Source organism: Varroa jacobsoni, unplaced genomic scaffold (genome assembly GCF_002532875.2).
Source record: "Varroa jacobsoni isolate VJ856 unplaced genomic scaffold, vjacob_1.0 contig01722, whole genome shotgun sequence".
NCBI classification, from domain to species: domain Eukaryota; kingdom Metazoa; phylum Arthropoda; class Arachnida; order Mesostigmata; family Varroidae; genus Varroa; species Varroa jacobsoni.
The window spans coordinates 13,095-31,545 of NW_019214679.1; the positions used below are offsets into that span (position 1 = coordinate 13,095).

The 18,451-nt window shown below is 42.2% G+C and overlaps 1 long non-coding RNA gene across 2 annotated transcripts; it reads right to left on the reverse strand.

The window, feature by feature from the left end:
• Nucleotides 1-144: 144 nt before the first annotated feature.
• LOC111272168 (uncharacterized) lies at nucleotides 145-12,674 on the reverse strand. 2 transcript variants are annotated; one of them, XR_002687346.2, is made up of 4 exons: nucleotides 11,729-12,674; nucleotides 2,536-3,231; nucleotides 692-2,000; nucleotides 145-544 (listed from the first exon to the last, which is right to left on the reverse strand). It is a non-coding gene; the product is annotated as an uncharacterized LOC111272168 (long non-coding RNA). The 2 variants fall into 2 exon arrangements; XR_002687347.2 differs by having other exon boundaries at nucleotides 11,608-12,674.
• Nucleotides 12,675-18,451: the final 5,777 nt, after the last annotated feature.

Below are 18,451 nucleotides of genomic sequence, written 5' to 3' on the forward strand. Positions count from 1 at the left end.
ATAGCAAGGATAACAATGAGTCGCGTAAATAGAATAGGGAATGCAGAAAATGTACACAGGGGGGCTTACTCACATAGGCAAAAGTAGGCCATTTCGATCCCCTCATCGAAAACATCTAGGTAACTTGCGTGATGAGACGTAATCTAGATTCTGATTTTTATTTTCCAATTATGATTATTGGTATATACGACACTGTTCATTATTATTACTATCACTGTACATCGTTTCCATGAACTATAAGCAAAGAATTAGGCTCTGGCCAGTTTGAGGCTCGTCGCTGTTACTGTTGCTATTCTCAGATATAGCCCTCGTTTACACAGGATTCGGTTGTCTGTCGTGTTCTTCCAGCAAAAATGATTCCTCTACCCCAAATCAAGTCGGAGTAGCCGATTTTTTCTCACGTCGTCGCAGACCTAGCATTCCCTGCTCCATTGGACCACTCTCAATTGCACACGAAGGCTTCCTGGCTGAAAGATCTACATTGATGTCGCATCTATGCGGTAGGCTTTGCTCTTCGACGGTCTTTGTCGTTCCACTCACGTTGCTATTGCACAGAAGATAAAAAAGATCCAAGTGTAGGTAAAAGGGCAAATTTGTAACAAGAACGGGAGATAACATATTTGCCTCCTGCATGCAAAAGTAAACAAGATTGGAAAGATTGGTTCACAATCCAAATGAAATCGGTACCTACCGTTTAGGTACGGCAGAAGCGTATTCGGTCAGAGCATTTTGCCGCGTCACCCCGAGTAAGTTGAAGCGAATTTTCGAAAGAGAATACATATAAAAGTAATAATAATAGTTTTATTAACAAATGTAGTATCTGTTATATTAAAATTCGTTACTTGTATGGAACGAGGTTAGGAGGATCAAAAACGTACAATTTAGTACGAGTTAACGACCTGCAAAAAAAAAAAAAAACTATACAATTATCAATGTCATGCAATTCGGCGAGTATCTACCTGTGTTGCTCCAGTGGTGATCATCAATAACGTCCTACTATACCGGAAATGCGAGTCAATCCTACAATCAGCTGCCTATTGTCGTTCAGTAAGTGCTAGTTTAAATTTGAATAGTGTAAGTTATTAGGAGAATTACTACTATCGTTTAAAATAAGATAAAAAGTACGTATCTACTGAGCTTCATTTAAACGAGCTCGCTAAACTATATCATCGCTTTATCTTTATCTGAGCCAATACTGTGAATTGATTTAAAAGTACTCCCGTACTTAGAACACTTTTGTAGGGACTGAATCCGCAATGCTCGTTCTGCAATGAACTCGTTGCTTGCATTTTCTTCAACTTCTGTAACTACTAACCACTAAGTTAACCAAGTTCAGAAAACCGACTCGAACGATACATTTTTATGGGTACTTTTATGGACTATGGCGATGAGTTTTTCACTGAAGTGGAACATTTCAATACAGAAAATATATTGCAATCTTTAGGTACTTCTGTAATTTTGAAAGTAAGTAAAAAACACAGCCAAGTAACTAGCCCAAAATCCAATGTCATTCAGAAAGGTATATATCGATACGCCTGCAGTTAGAACGTTTTTAAGTTATTTCTCTACCATTAGCTGCTTATCGACACGGTAGTCTACATCGTGGTGAACAGTTAGCTTTGACACACGTATGTATTATGTAAAACTTCTAGTGATATCGCTCGTTAGTCCCGGTATAATAAAATCGTTTATTACTCGCATGCATTGAAGACAGATTTTAATATTGTTTTATCGAATTATATGGGTTGACGCAGGCAGAAGTTGGTGGGACAAAGTAAACCGGACAGAGGAGATCTCATTATGTTTATGGGATGAAACTTCGATAAACGGTAAATTGCGTACTACGCTAAGTGCCCAGCGTTACCCGAACTCACTTCACTGAATTTGGCTATTTAGTTAACGAGGCACGTTCATCCAGAATAACATACAGTTGCATGATTTATCGAGCAAAGATCGTCTGTTTGGCTTCAGCAGATGCGGAACGCGGCAATTTTCCTTTACTGTAACAGAATATATTTTATAATGTTAATATAGCGCAAACGAAAACTAGATCTCGTTTTGATGATATTCCATTTACCGTCTAACATATAATGGGTGTCCCAAGACAGCTGTGCAAGTGCTGATTAGCCGATACTTGAAAAGGCCTATTTCAAGTGATCGTGATAGCAAATTTTCAGTAGCTACTAAATTACACACCTTTCTTTTTTTTGTTTGATGTTTTTACCCTTGTGATTTAAAACGCAGCTCACATGGGTATATCATTGTACATAGAGTTTGACCAGGTGCCCAAGAAAAACCAGTCGGCGTTAATCAGCAACGACCCTAGCATGAATGGTACTTTTTTGAGGTATGTAGCATTCAGACAGCTTTCAAAGCTGTCTCTCTTCATCTGATTAACGATGAAGATCAGAGCGAATATGTTTGTCACACGTCATTGCTTTTCGTGTTAGCACTATATGGATTTTTGTAATAATATGGTTAGAAATAACTGCCATATGTTATCCGAAGCCAGGCGCATTTTCAAGTTCGCGTTACCATTAGGAAGGTAGAGGTTTGCTTCTGAGTAGCTCCTACGCATCCAATACGTAAACGTAACGAGTTTATTATCATGGAAGCATCTGGTGCAAGAAATCCCGTACGCCGTTACCGCAAGCCATAATGTACACGACGGTCTAAAAATTACACCTAACACAACGACAGAATTTACATAATTTTACCGTTTCGTGGGCAGCAACGAAAACGCTGTACACGTACAAAACAGCACGACTCCATACACATGCTAGGCATCACATCTTTACCTGGTATTTTTCAAAAAGAATCGTTAGTAATATATATATATATATAGCTTGATGCCGTTTTCCTATATAATTTGTAAAGTGTACGTATAAAATTCTACGGTGACTGCGGTGTTCAGTTAACCATCTAGTGTCGATTACAGATGTTTATCGCTAAATGAACTATTTTTGTAATACTCGCCTTTGAGGCTCAGTGTACGCGCGACCCCATCGTCTCCGGGTCACGCAGTGACAATTAGCGAATGTAGCAATAATTGCAGCAGCGGCTGCTGTGCAGAGGCAGTCGTTACCAAGTTCAGTAGGGATTGCGGCAAATGATGAGAAGAGTACATGTTTCGTCCTATTCCCGCCACTCGATGACAGGACGGCTTGCTTCATTGGGAAAAGGTAGACCTCGATTTCGATTTCTAGCCATCTCGGTTTCCTGTGTCAAGCCCTAACAATACGAGCATGGGTTACAAGAGTGAAGACAACTTCGAGCTCAGCTGTGGCCCGAGATGCGAACAGTTATTCCAGATGACATTTAGACAAGCAAACAACAGATGCTGCATAGCGAGGTGAGACAGGCAATATGTTGGGTGCCGCAAAATATGCTAGGACGAAACAACAAAAGCGACTGACTCGGAACTTTAGGCTACTTTTGAGCCTTTCGCGGTGCGATCCACACCGATCTTATAAGTATCTGATGGTATTATCTCTTTGCTTTCGAACCTATCTGGGTGACGTTTCCCGCCATAAAGATCCAATAAGATAACAATGTGATAAATGCTTAACCTGAGCTTTAGAAAAATTTTATTAGAAAAGGTCCTCTAGAAATAGATGATTAATAACGAAGATCTATTTATTGAAATTGACTACAGTATGCACTTACGTAACATTGTTTTAATAATTCCCATTGTGAAAATTAATTCAAACCTTTTTCGAGTAACTTGTTGGTTTTACTCAGGTACAAGTAAACCTACTTTGGTTGATTACCTTTTGAATGGCATGTAGTGAAATATATTGCCTTCGTGACGCTAGCGTATAGCCAGCGCTGCAGAAAAGTGTCAACAATTTATATCACTACTAAACGAAAACAGAAGCCTCTGACACAGAGGGAAAAAACACGTTTTTTTGTTCCTGACTCACAAGTTTATGTCGTGTGTACATTGCAGTACACACTGCGTGTCCCTTCTGTTTTTAAACGAACCAGACTGGCAAGTGACCCCTTATAGCCGTGAAAAGCTTCGCTTTAATGAACCAATCGAATTCGCAATCTTTTCATGACTGAGAGAGTATATTACCTTCAGTTACTTGAATATACTATACAGATGCATCTCGACGGACCCAGTATCGAAGCAAAATGACCGCAACGACTTTGTCGTTACTTCCTATACTCCTTACGCTCTGCATAGCGTTGCGATAAATTCCAGTCTGGTCCTATGACTAAAATGTACACGCGCGTAAAACAGCCATCGAACAGAATGAATCGTGCTGCCCCAAGGTGGTCTTCACGCGCGTACTAGCGTCTTTATCAAACGCTTCCATTCTATTCAAAGACAACCATACTTCGGGACATCGACTAGCCTGTGACAGGAGTCAGCACAAATGTGCAAGGACTGTAGTACACCAAAAGCCTGACGCTGAACGCCGACGTTCATCATGCCATTGATACAGATATAGTCCGACTCATAGGGATAAACTAACGTTCATATAAATGTACATATACCGACACATGTGGCCCCTGTATAGGTTGTTCGTAGATGCGCTTTGCTATACATTTCGTTCGTTTTTTGCGCGTAATGTCAGAACATTCATTTGAGCCGTACAGCCAGAATTTCAGGTCTTTTTCCCTAGATATCTTGTTGAGCGTTTCGGCCAGCAAGTTTCCAATCTTCTCTTATTTTCCCTAATGCTATTGATAGATCATTACCTTTTCTAGTCCCCATTGGTTTTGTTACTGTTGGTTCCCATAATACTTTGTTTCTCGTGACGAAAACACGAGCTGCTTTGTCTCTTACGGGAAAAACTTACTGGAGATAACACTTGCTGGTAACGTCGTCGTTTTCTGAGTATTGCGTCTGCGGTTTGAGTAAACAATAGAAAGAGTCATGCAGGACGCGCACTCAGACCAAAGGCATTGGCCGGCCGGAGCAGAGCAGCGTCACTGTCGGTTAAGAGACCAGGGTCGACAGGGACTAGTAAAACATCGTTTCTATACGGCCAAGTTAGCTTCAGCTCGTCGACACTGACAATACATTCTCAATTCGGCAGCATCCAGCTATACATTGCATCGTTAGAAGTGTAGTCGCGGTGATAGCAGCGGCAATAGTAATAGGGCCTAGCAGTCAGCTCTGATGTAACGCCTAACGGCGGTTGCGGACGTATAACTCGAAGCAGAAGGGTCCAACCAAGAGCAAATGGTCATCAGTGCGCGACGTGCCTCGAAGCCCACTCCCATCTCCTGAGAGTCAAAAGCAAACGGAAACGGCTCTGCCTATTCCTCCTCTCACCGTTTTGCCCTCGGTGGCGTAGCCTTTCCAGAAAGCTGGTTCGGCTGCCGTTCACTGCTCGAGCGGGCACAACTGTTCGGACCTTAAACGTAATATTCTGGACGAATACCCGACCAACTCGTAGGAACAGACTTACGCCGCACCACAGATAAATGCTGCTTACAAGAGGAACGAAACTGCAGGGGCAAGTGAATAAAAGGGCGAGAAAATGGGGAAGGGACATTTGCGATGAAGCGAAGCTGACGAGAGGGCGAACAAGAGGAACGTGAAACTCGTCTGCTGTAGTGTTCTACTGCGACCGAGCTGAGAATGTGACTTATCGGGTTTAGGGATTGAACGCCGCGGTCGTAAGAATCGTGAGCTGGGTCCACGAAGTCGGCGAATAGTAAAGGATCTAAATATTCAAATAGTTGCGACTCTGTATGTGTTGGTATATATATGTACATAGAGAGATATAAATAAGTGTGTGATTATAAGTGGCTGCATGCAGTTGTGTGCATCTCGGTAAAAATGCTGTACCCAGTCGCCTCTCGTCCAGCACCCGTCTAACATTACTGTACAGTGGGCATATCAGGCGTTCTACGATGATCGCGCCGGCTGGACAGCTACGGAAGGGCTACGTATAGCTAGTAACTTTTCGTAGGAACCAATGCACAAAATGGAATAGAAAACGATATCCGCTCTCCCGGTAGTAGTGGTAAAATGAAGGAAAAACTGCGAAGGAGTATTGGGGAGAGAGCTCTATGAAGTTATATTATTCGAGTATCGTGGCCGAGGCCCCTGGAAGCGATTGAGATAGGAGGCACTAAACCGAGCAGAAGTAGAGGCGAAGCCCGTAATGACTGTAAATGACCATAACTGGCCAGTCGATTTGAATCGAGATGGGGCAGTAAGAAATAGCTGGATTCGTGTAGTTCTTGTTATGCAAACGAACCAAAGAGATTCATGGGGAAAAATTAGAGAGCTTGCGGTTAGAGAGGGTTCGCAGGGGCATCGTGCGTTGGGGCGAGGCGAAAAAATAAACAGAGCCAGTGAAAATGTGAAGAAATCGTTTTATAGCGGCCATAGTATCATTGCATTTGCAATAGAAAGAACGCCGCCATGCGTACGAAATATACGGTCGTTCGAGCACGAGCAACGCGGCTGTACCGTTCGCGCTGGGATGTGATTATACCAGTAACAATGAAAAAACGGCTGCATGCGTCCAGCGCGATCTGAGTTCGTAAAAACTCTTCGCATATTTGATGACATCACCACAGTTATGTGTGTTCTTGTAAATTACCTTTGACCGTTCATAAACTTGCGTTCGTACTCCTCACAAACTAACTACGTTAAACCTTCTCGCAAGCCAAGGTCAGGTCGCCTGTTTCAACACGTTGAGAAGTACTGGCCCTAAAAATCAAGCTGGCCTGCTCTTGCACCTCTGCGAACCTCTGAGCATTCTGTTAGGTACTAATGATTGCCTGCGACGCCAAACACGTCACCTTTTATCAGGATTACTATCTTTACGCATGTAACGAGCAAGAGTAGTCTCAGTACCAATGTAACAGCTAATTTTGTTGTGTGCTACAGCAATCAAACAGAAAATTCTCCCAGCTGAGGGAAGAAGTAGCCTCTACAAATTACTTGCTATCCGATTTGCAACGTGCCGCTGTGGAATTACGTGTCCAGACAGAAATTTTCAGATCCCCTGCCTCCCGATACCGTAATACGTAACAAATTTAGATATTCAAAAATAGCCAAAAGCAACGGATGGTGGTTCAAACTTATTGTAATTTTTACATTTCATTGCGAGCTTCAATGAATCTTTCACCAGGGGCAAACACTAAGCTACGTGAACGCATACAAATTGGGATCCGTAGTTATGCTAGTCCATTCTCGCAATATCGCTAGTAGTTACTCAGACCTGTTTGGTAGAGCTTACTTCTTTGATAGTTACAAATCAACTAATTAAAAAAAAACTTCCATACATATATAGTTCACGAAATCTGAGTGGTGCCGTAGCAGGCAGAGCATTTACTACACTAGATTTCACATATTATACCTGAAGCAAAAATGGGAGAAGCCGGCAAATCGGTGCGATATTGGGTCAATGGGAACAGTCTGGCTGGGTGGAGTGGAAATCAGCACCCGCCTGGGACTGTTCTGTCGGAAGGAGACTCAGAGAACAAAAAGAGGCGAACAATTTGGACGTACGGCTAATGCGATGCCCTTCATTCACCCATTACAATTTAACTCTGCGTCTCGTTTACTCCAGTATATCCCCAGGATGTAAATCTGCGTCACCATCAGCGGCATCACCTACCAGGAAAATCCCTAGAGGGTTGCACCGTCAGCCATTTGCTATTGGGTGGCTAACCATCATGAAAGTATGTGAAGCCTGCCTTCACTACATACCTTTACCTCATAGTTACCTACGTACCTGTAGGTTAGACAAAAATAAGCCGCTTCACCGTCTGAAATTGAAGTGAACGCGTTGATTTATTCTCTCTTTCATTATCCTGCCTGTCGGTGTCTTCCCATATGCCCAATGCGAAAAAAAGGGCATTCGTGTACATCGTGCCGTTGGGGGTTAGCTAGCTAGCTAGCTAGCTAAAGGTGATCGAAAGGGAATGATCCGTACTGGTAATCACCTTACCCGTCGCCATTGCGACCGTTATCGCCAACGCCATCGCCATCGCTCGCAAAACGATTTCTAATGTGGTCCCCAGTTATTACCCCAACGAATAATGCGTACGAGGAGCTAAGGCGTCGTTATTATTGTGATTATACTAGTCCAGAATATTGCTGTTGTCGCCGCTAAAGCTGTTATTCGAAGTGCCTACGTAGTTAAAGAGGGAGTAAGGCAAAGATTGAATTGATTGATAATTCATAGATTGCTAGATAAATGAAGCTTGTCCTTTTCTATTCTTCACAATGTCGAGTTGGGTCTTGTAGTCCCAAAACCGGCTATTATACCCACTATATAGTCTGTATTAGGCGATAGACTGACAGAGTTGCCGTCTTATTCGTAGCAAAAATAGTATAAACGGCATCGTTTTTGGCTGACTGGGCAGTAACGGGGATCTAGCAAGAAGACCGCGTAGTGTCGGACCAACAAACTATACTTTATGATTTGCCATGAAGCTAACTAGTTAATTAGCTAATTAGTCAGTCAGGAACTACTTAGAACGGACGTCTGCTTTGCAGACCGATTCCGCATGAAAAAAACGATAGAATCCCTGCCGGTAAGATACGAGAAAATAACGGGTAGACAAGCCATAGATGGACGGATGCAACGAACTGTTCACGAGCAAAGCGGATAGCGATAACCGCCTTAACACAGGGTTTTTGGCTATCCTTGAGTGCCGCCTGCGCTGTTATTGTTACTAAATGGGGGGCGTGTGAATAGCGTTGTAATGATAGTTAGTGGATGACTAACCTGGTCTACCGCCGCTACCCGACTGTATGGATGGATGGGCAAATGGAATAACATGCAGGGGCAACGGTGGCGACGGCAGCAGAAGCTAAAGTGGTGGCCATTGTACCAATGGCTACTAGTAAATGATGGTAATTCATATAGGCATGAGGTGAGAGGTGGCATAGCGCCTTTAGCGCCTAAGAAAATCAGGCATCAGCAGAAGGTATACTAGCATTGGGAACAATAGCTGTAGTTGGAGAAATTTGTAGCCTTTTTTGTTTTGCTGGCTTAGTGAACGTTTTCTATAGTACGTCCTGCGGTTGTTGTAAAACTTCTGAGTGGTGATCTACGAATCCTCTGCGATTCTTCATAGAAGATCATGTCATTGGCAAAAACCGGAAAAAGTACTGCCCTTTTATGATGATAACTTATTAAGAAGCTCGGGGAACGTTTTTGAAATTTTTTCTTATGAAAAATTTCGCCTAAGAATTTTTTGCAAAAATCGGGAAATCAATTTGGGTCTTAATATCTTGAATCGTTGTTTGTGATATAAGGTGTGTATTATTTGCTATACTAGCATTGGCTATTTTCTCTTTGTTATTTCATCTCATTAACGACTAAACAAACTGCCTTTCTTGTCCAGCAAACAGCTCACTATTTTAATGATTCTAGTATAATCTATTATATCGATTATAATCCATTTAACGGAGTTTTCAGGCAATAATAATACGGCAATAAAGATATTTTCTATTCGGAAGCCTGATTCATTATTTATACGTAAATGGTTTTATTACTATATTTAGCTGTGTAATGTGGGTTAGAGAAAGGCAGTTACCAATAGCATATAGAGTAAAATATAGGTAGAGCCGCAACCTTGCTCGTACCTTAGGGACTTCAGGCCCTAATGGAGATGACAGGCCACATTCCTCTTCCGGGGTGTTTTCACATACTTGAACGAATTTCATGAAGTCAATGACCCTTTCTGTTTTTGCCGTTGTCCTTTCAACTAGACTAAGGTGTATGTGCAGGATTTTACATGTAGTACTACATTTGTTCGTCTATTACAGATATTTTGCGGTTCCAAAGGACATACGGTACAAACCAATTTAGTCCAAATCTTAGGCTTCTTGAAATTGGAACCTTATTACCGGATCTCTAGTCAGCGAAATAGTGGGACCTGTCTCTATGATACTGTTGCCAGACAGACAATTACGTCATCGTTATTTACAAAATAATTCATATTTGTACAAGTCTCAGATCAATATTCGTAAGCCAACACGCGCAATCGACTCAGAGTATCTGATCGGCTCCCAGAGTCATTTGTCGCTAATGGCTGCCTTTCATCCCGCCGGAGTTCTTACTTCGTATCCGATATCGAATGACGCACCTGTCACTCCAAGATTAAGCTATACATCGTTATTAGATTATAAAATTACACGAATTACATATTTAGGCATTTGAAAGTATGATCTTCACGCTCCTCGGTATAAAACACCTGTCTTTCACACAGATTTTACTCGAGCATTTCCAAAATCTTTTTTTTTTTTTTTTTTTTTTTATTATAGAAAGATATGAAACTGTGTGATGATCACGTTACTGCTACAAACCGCTATCAGTTGCTCATTCACACAGTTGATACAGCTTAAAATTTCTGATAGTTGTAAGAGCATTTGTTCGTTTCCAAAACAACTAACGATCTTCGGATCGGTTTTGTTACCTGGCTCTAGTCTACAGGGGAATATCGTGCACCGCGTTCAGTATCTACAATTCTGTGTTTATCTTTATGAAAATTTCCATTCGAGAGCTGTTAATCCCAAACAATTACGTGTCTACCAAACGTCTTCTGCTATGGCTCGATAATCGCACTTTATTGTTGCACTTCAGCTGTCTACCAGCGGTTTGGCCGTCCCCGCTTACTGTCGTCACCTGTCCATGACTCCGAGCCTTTCTCTCGCTGTTTTTTATCCTCTTGCCTCATTCTCTACCATGTAAACACAACTGATTAAATCTAAATAGGCGTTCAATTATATATCAATACGGCGGTGTGCTTACTTATTGAACGTGTACAGATTTATCTATCAGACGTGGTTTATTTGTTCATAGGCTCGTCACAAAAGTATATGGCACCCCGACAATGAATTGAATGTGGCTATTGACATATCAATCTAATACAAACACATCGCGAGCTCATCTAAGCGTTTCGAACTTGTTTACTGTTTCTAAGCGCCGCCCTAGCAATGCGGGCTTGCATAGGCGAGCGTAATTCAACAATCTAAGTCACCGTATGACTTCATCCGGGCAAGCTGGGCATTGCGATAGAGAAGGACGCAAATTTGTAGGAGGCAAATCAACAAACTCAAGTTAAAAAAGTCCCGTTTCTCAAAAGGTTATGGCTTGTTCAGCCAAAGATGTGCTCAGAGTGACGCGAATGAGGAAAAATTTTTATTTCAGTCGGGTATTGATCTATTTTTGGTTAACTGACTAAGGCATATACGGCCTTTATGTTTCGGGTTTTACGTTCGGTATCGTCGTTAGGCTTTTTTGTCAGAAACGAACCGCCCATATCTATGCCCCGGTTCAAACCTGATCTAAACGTATCTATCTCGAAGACTGCCAAGCAAGTACGCTACCCGTTAGGTTATCACGGGAAAATGCACATTGGGCCTAATTTTGGCGACATATTCGCCTATTTATAACCATCTGAAAGATTACTGAGACTACCGAGACGGCTAAAGACGTCATGACTCGTCACTGAGAAGCTATCACAAATGCTTCGCTTTTTGAAGTTTTTTTCAAACGAAATTTAATTTTTCTCTCCATCTAATCGATACTATTTACTATAATTGATCAGATCACATCAGTTTACATAGCTATCATCATTATGGGCTATATTCATCTCCGAATGAATTAAGTTATCTACCTTTTAAGCGTTCTGTGAATTTCAGCATATATCCACATGTAAGCTCTTTTCATCCTTCGATAGCTCAAAAAACTCGATCGTTGACGGTATCTGCAATTAAACATTGCGAAAAATGTCTCACCTAGTCACTCTCTCGCGAAACAGTACAGGCGCAGATAAAGGCACAGAATGCGTACGCCACGCCTTTCTGGTTTTACCGCCTTCAAAGTGTATCACGACACATTTAACAATTTTTGTTAACGCTTAATTCCGTTCGTTATCTCGTTAGTTTTTCTGGCTGTCTAAACCTATGAGCTGTCGGTTACCTCATCTGCGTTCTACCCTCTAACGAGAGCGCCATTTCTGGGAATTCTCTCCCTGCTCATAGACCTCGTAATCCGTAACATCAGAACATAAAAGAACATCCCTCGAAGGTGACCGACCACACACGGGGCCCGTGTTCTTCTTTTCAGTTCACGTCATTGTACCGTGCAGTCTGCGAGCGCCTGCTGGCCTTGTCATTTCGTTGCCGTGTGCAGGTTCTTTAAGAGAGATAGGGGATACGAATGAGGACAGGGTCTGTTGGGTCGCTGGGGTATTGTTGGAAAGCGTGCTGCTGCTGCTACAGCTAGGAAAATGCCTGAATGGATTTGTTATATTGTGAGCCTTGTTTCTCCGCACCTCCGGCCCTTCTATGCTTCCGTCTAGCACGCAACCTAACCCAATCCGACCTATTTTAACCGGCCTGCATTTGCTGTTTCATTTCGCTTTACATAATCCTGCTAAGCGAACGACCACTAGACTAGTGCCCGAATGAAAGTGTGCAGCGCGGCTTCATTGACAGATATGTGGCACAGTTACTGTACCAACGGTGTCTGTCACGCCTCGATAAAAAAGAAAACAAGCTAAAGAAGCGGCACGCGAGGAGGACTACAGCGTTGCTTTTACAGCGCCAACACTACAAATCACCAGCTGCAGCCTCGTGCACCGACCCTGTATGGTCGATAGGCGAGCACAACAACGCGAACGGTAGTAAAGGCTATCGTCGTTCACTAAACACGCGTTTTTGTAGTATCGCTGCAGCAGCGCTGCCTACATTTCAACTATTCAGCCTGTGGAGTTGTCGTCCTCCGAAAGGGCGAACTAACCTAACTCTGCCTCTATGGCGGAGAGAGGCGTACAGGGGGAGGGGTACAGCTGAGCATGTGCTGTTCTGGGTGTATTCTGTAGGCAGTGATTGAATGAGAAATAGATAAATAAATGGATAGCAAGCGCGCCCTCGAGCGAAAGGAGGACCGAATGGCAAAAAAGTGAAGAGTTCTTTGGGAAGAGTCCACGATCATAGTAAAAACAGCGGTTTACAGCAGTGGCGATGGCAACGTCTTCATTGGTTTGCGTGTTACCGTCAGTAGCTAATTTGCTTGTCACGTTTTGATAACGCATTCATTCGTTTTATATTCTTTCAGATCTCTGTTCCGAAGGGGAAGTTCAAGCGAAAGTGGCAGAAGGTGAAAACTGAAAAAAAAATCATGGAGAGAAACACTTATGTAGCTGCCGTCTCATACAGGAGTATCAGATATCGAGAAGGGTTCTCTTTGTAGCTCGGCGAGAACGAATCATCATACGATATCATCCATACGACTAAAGGATGATTTTTGAAATTTAATTTTGATAAAATCTGCTGCGTTTTTTCCTCAAAATTGATACGGCTACACTTACCTGGACAATCTGACAAGGCGATGCTTACGTTAGCCTCTCCCGTGTCACCGGGGAGCCTAGCTTTCAGTCATCATGCTTATTTTATATATAGATATAAGCGACTTCGCCACAATCGTTATAAAATGACTTATTTCTATCATAGATTGCTCTTAACTAGTAGTATACATTAAGTTAATGTCTTTACTGCGGTACCACTAAATACGCTCTTAAATCCCAAATCTAACTTGAAACTACTAACTAACTCGCTTGCAGCAGAAAATGAATAAGTCATTATTAGAATATAATAGGAAAAACTGACCGAAGAATAATTCTGCGTTGGTGTAACTAAGAAAACGTACCTTTATAATGACGTAAAGTTTCTACTAAATTTATCTTCACCTTGAACAAGTGCTGCAGGGCACTAATTGCCATTACAGCCCTATCAATCCTTTACGCTGGTTCAAAGCAACGCAGTTCCCGCCTCATCTTTTAGATTACGAAAAAAAAACTAATTTTAGTTAATTTACCTTATGCTTTATAAAGAACAAATGCCAATTAGCAAAAGAACTCAAAAAGGGTATACGAATTTCTGCCACGGAGACGGCTAACTGCTAGATGTATGCTATTGCAGTATAATACCCTCTTAAAGACATTTTACTGTGCCATCAGTGCTTATTAATTATTAATGCTAATTCAGGTTATCCGCCCAGGTATTATGGTTTGCACTACTATCCGAAATTTTGCTAATTCACTTGATTGGTGCTACCTTCAATGTGATGCTTTGTCTGTTTTTGTACATCGGAAAATTCAAGCGAATCTGATGTTATCTTGGGAAACTAAAAGATTCCATTCGTCACGTAAACATCACGAAACCAAACAGAGGATGGAGGAAAAAGTAAGCTGAAAGAGCCTTATCGCCAAGGGCTTCAACGAAATAGGCGTTCATGCGATTCAGCGTTGGTAGTCTCAATTGACGATGTTATGCCTTTCGATATAGTGACGTGTCGGGAAGCGTTGGTAAACACATTGCCATCTGATCGCTTTTCTCAAAATGAAACAGTACTAACGTTCTTGCTTACTAACCGAAAGAACACTGAAGTGGTCTAGATTTTAATCTGGGCGTAAACGTACCTTGATACTGCAGTGAAGATGTAGATAATAGTAAATGCAAGCCCCCTAGCTCTTTGCGTTGAGTCGCTTGCTCTAACATGTCCTTGAGGCAAGGCTAAACAGTTGTCCCTGAAATTCGTCGCCGATGGAACAGCTGTATAGCGGTAAATAATGCAAATTCTCAGGATAATTCACTTGGCTAAATCCCGCACCACTTCAATGTAGCGGTACAAATCCTCAGGACGTCCTGATGGAGACTAGAAGAGCGAAGCTTACACTTAGTGAAACTGTCGTTGAATCTAACCATGAACGGCCCATCAAATATGTAGATTCTTCAGCAAACCAGGACTCCGCATCGGGCGCCGCAGGTATTTTAGTTAATAATACTTCATGATCGACTCAATTAAAACCGTCACGAGAGAAGTAAAAACGAAGCAATATACAGAGAGTGATATCGACCACGAGCTTGCAGTCAGCCGTGAGACCCCGAGAGATTGTGTGACACTTAATCAGGCCTTGGTAAATTCCTGCTGATGAAGGGGCAGCAAAGACAGCGACAATGACAGCCAGAGAGTACGGGTAGTGCGCAAAACATTGTGCATTTCACATAATACTCACCAATCAGCAGGACTGGCCTTTATATACCGTCTAGCAAACTCTGCAGAGGGAGGAGTTGTGCTATACAGAATTGCTTCTTCTATACAAAGCTACCGCACCTAAAAAGCAAGGTCACATGCCCGCGATCTGGACGAGACGACCGAATGCAAAGTCACTTCTGAAGGGAAGTTGATTTCGGGAATTTTGTTTGAATTACGTTAATTATTTCGGTTCATCCTACCACTGTATATATAAAATGAGCGTGTGAGCTTGTAAGAAAGCCCACGTAAAGAAAGATGCCCCCCGAAATCACCTGAAGTATCGTCGAGGTCGATTATCACCTAAACGATTTCATTCCTGTCAGTAGACGTGGTTGATAGCGAGCAAAACCCTCGGATGCGTGAGATGCAGGAAATATCCAGCAGTTGCTACGTACTTCTTGTTAACTGTGACAAACGCACTCGGCTTCGCAATGAACGGGAATGGCCAGCGCCTTATCGACTGCTAGCTATTGATCTAGGTTATGAGCTATGCAAAAATCTTTGCATATTATATTAGAAAAAATGATTTATAATAAAGCGTCACAAACAGAATTATTATATCAATAAATGTTCTTTATGACAAAGTGTCAGACACTTGATTCTGTATCAGTTACAGATCTTTATACCAAAACATTACTCATTTATTAGCAGTCAAGTTCTGATTCAAGATTCACTGATCTAGAACATGTTGTAGTATCTCCTAAGTTGAAATTAACTAGCCAATTCGAATACTAGACAGGATATGCATTCAGCAAAATCAGAAGTTAATTTTCTTATTTTTTAATAATATAATTTCAGAAATAAATCTACCTATATAGTGAATGACTAACCGACATATTAAGTTAGCTAACCCTACACAGTCGACTTTAAAGTTGACCTTCTCCCATAGACAGAGCCCTATCCGATCGTGCTGACAATTATTGAGATACCAGTTCATCTATGACAGAGGACGAATAAAGAAAATGTGACGATTGTTTGACCTTACGTTAGGACTCATCCACAATGATAGTTCCTGTAGTGGATTAATAAGAGGCATATTCAAATCATCAATGGTCCGATCTCCTCGTTTATATTCATATTTCAGTAAAGCTCCTTTCATATGGGTCCCCTCTTTGTCGCTTCTGCTTGTTAAAAACAGCAAATAAGCGGCAATAGCCTCGGTAACCAGCTGTCTTTGGAAAGGGCGCCAAAAGAAATAGCAAGACTAGAGCTGAGCGCAAAATTGAAAGAAAAAAGAAATTAAGGCATTTGCAGGCAGGTAAGAAAAGACGACTCCACGAAGATCCACGATTGTATCCAAGGCGTCAGACATGGATTGCAAAACGTACTAGTGGAAACAAAAGGTCTTTTTTTACATGCTAACCGGCTTTACCGACCTTTCCTTTTACTGGTTTCGCTGGTTACCTTCGTCTTTCCGGCTGGCTAGGTTTTGGAGTACTTCTTTGGACTTTCTTTGAACCCTTTAGGCTGCCCTCCGGATCCCGGTGATAGGCCTACGATATGTGGATGGCTTCTTCCTAGGGCTTGAATAGTCTGTCCCACAGTCAAACAGACACCTTATCGGCTGCATTTGGTGGCGTAAAGACACAAGTATGGAAAAGTGCGGCAGAATGGTAACATTTGGCTGGCTGCGCCGAACGAGGGCCGGCCCCCAGGCTAAAGGGTTCTGTCGCGCTAAAGGTAGCTAACATTCGCGAAAAGCGCAAGAAACCGGCGGTCTCCGAAAAACGATGTATGACGACGACTGGATGAAGGGGTAAGCATAAGGAAAGGGAAGGAGGGGGTGGTTAACGAGATGATTAGAAGCAGAGAAGACACAGGCAGCCAGACGAGTTTCATAGAGGTCCACCGCTAGCGGGAACCAGCGGGAACGGCAACAATGGCGACGCTGTTCGACCGAAAGTTTGGCAACAGCTGTTTTCCAGCTGCATCGTTTCATCCAGCGGACACAGCAGAGAGAATGGCATCGCAGCAGCCGCCACCGCGAAAAAGGAGTAGTGGTAGGAAAGTCCCATCTCTCCGTTGCCTCAAACCTTTAAAAGGAGAAAGTAAAAGGCAAGTGTCGCCAAAGACAGAAAGAGCATGGAAAGCTATCTCCCTCCAGTCAGAGTTTCAAAAATGGACGAACGCCGCTGAGACTGCTGTTAGCATTGAGCATGGCAGTGGCTTTGCTGGCTGAATGGATAATGACGCTTGGCTGGACGACGGAGTTAGGGAGTCTAAGGATGTATGAGGAACGGATAGCAAAAAGAAATTGCAACGTTCACCTAAATAAACACAAACTGCGTGGAGTAGAAAAGCGACGCTGGAATAGGAGTTAAAAGTGACTCCTTCGAAAGGGGTACGTTCGCTGCTAGTGATAACAATCACAATAACAACAGTTCTAGTTATCGTATTAGTAGATATTTCGTGCTGTGCGCTCCAACAGAGTCAACAGTTTCGTTTGTACTCACCGTAGACAGTCGCTATGTGTTGAGCTTGATATTTAAAAAACTCGCTTTATTTGTCTGTTATCAGCACTTCAAAAACCTCAATTAGAGGCGTACCTGTCTAGGCGTTATGCGGTACCTCAAGCAGCTGGGGGTCGACCTTCGACAACAGCTATTACAGTGTCTGAGCTGCGTGTGCTATTAAGTCATCCTTTTTCTATTCCTCTTCCAGTACCGTCTGATTCTTCTCTCTTGGTTGGCCCGTATCGTTTTTTAATTCAATTGTATTAGAAAACGTTTATGCAATCTACTGAATTTTCAGGCATTTCCTATGGTCGTTAGCATATGCTTCAAAATTCGCTAGCTATGCCCGATTCCTCGACGTTCTTATTATTTTTATGCGCGTAAACAGATATATATCCCAAAAGGACAAAAGTGCCAGCAGAAATGTAATGGAGATCAAGAGCCTGACATTAAAGACGCCTTCATTTCGTAGGAATGCGTATCAAACAAGCTCCGTCGTTGCTCCGCGACGTTACTGTCAGCACCCTGCTAAGATTAAAAAAACCTTACTTTTAATTCGAAATCGAAACATGGATTTTATTGCCGCTATATTTCAGGTATTTTTGCATATAGGCTGGGCTTAACAAATGTTTGTCACGGTAAAGGGCATATCTGGAAAGCTACTTTTTTAGACATCAAAACACAACGAACCTATGCGGATAACAAGAATACACTGCTTTGTTTGGAAATTTTTCTACACAGATGCTAAACCTTCTTTCGTTCTCGAACTCTAAATAAAAGTTAAGGAAATAGATTTTCAAGAAACTCGGATAGTGGGGCATGTTTAGGAACTTACTTGACATCGTGCCGAGATATTCCCTTGACTACTAATTTTGTTCGTACAAACGGTTTAGCTCGCTAGCAGTTATTTAACATACACAGCGGTCTCTAGCACCTGAACTATTTCATGCTCGATAATAACATGTT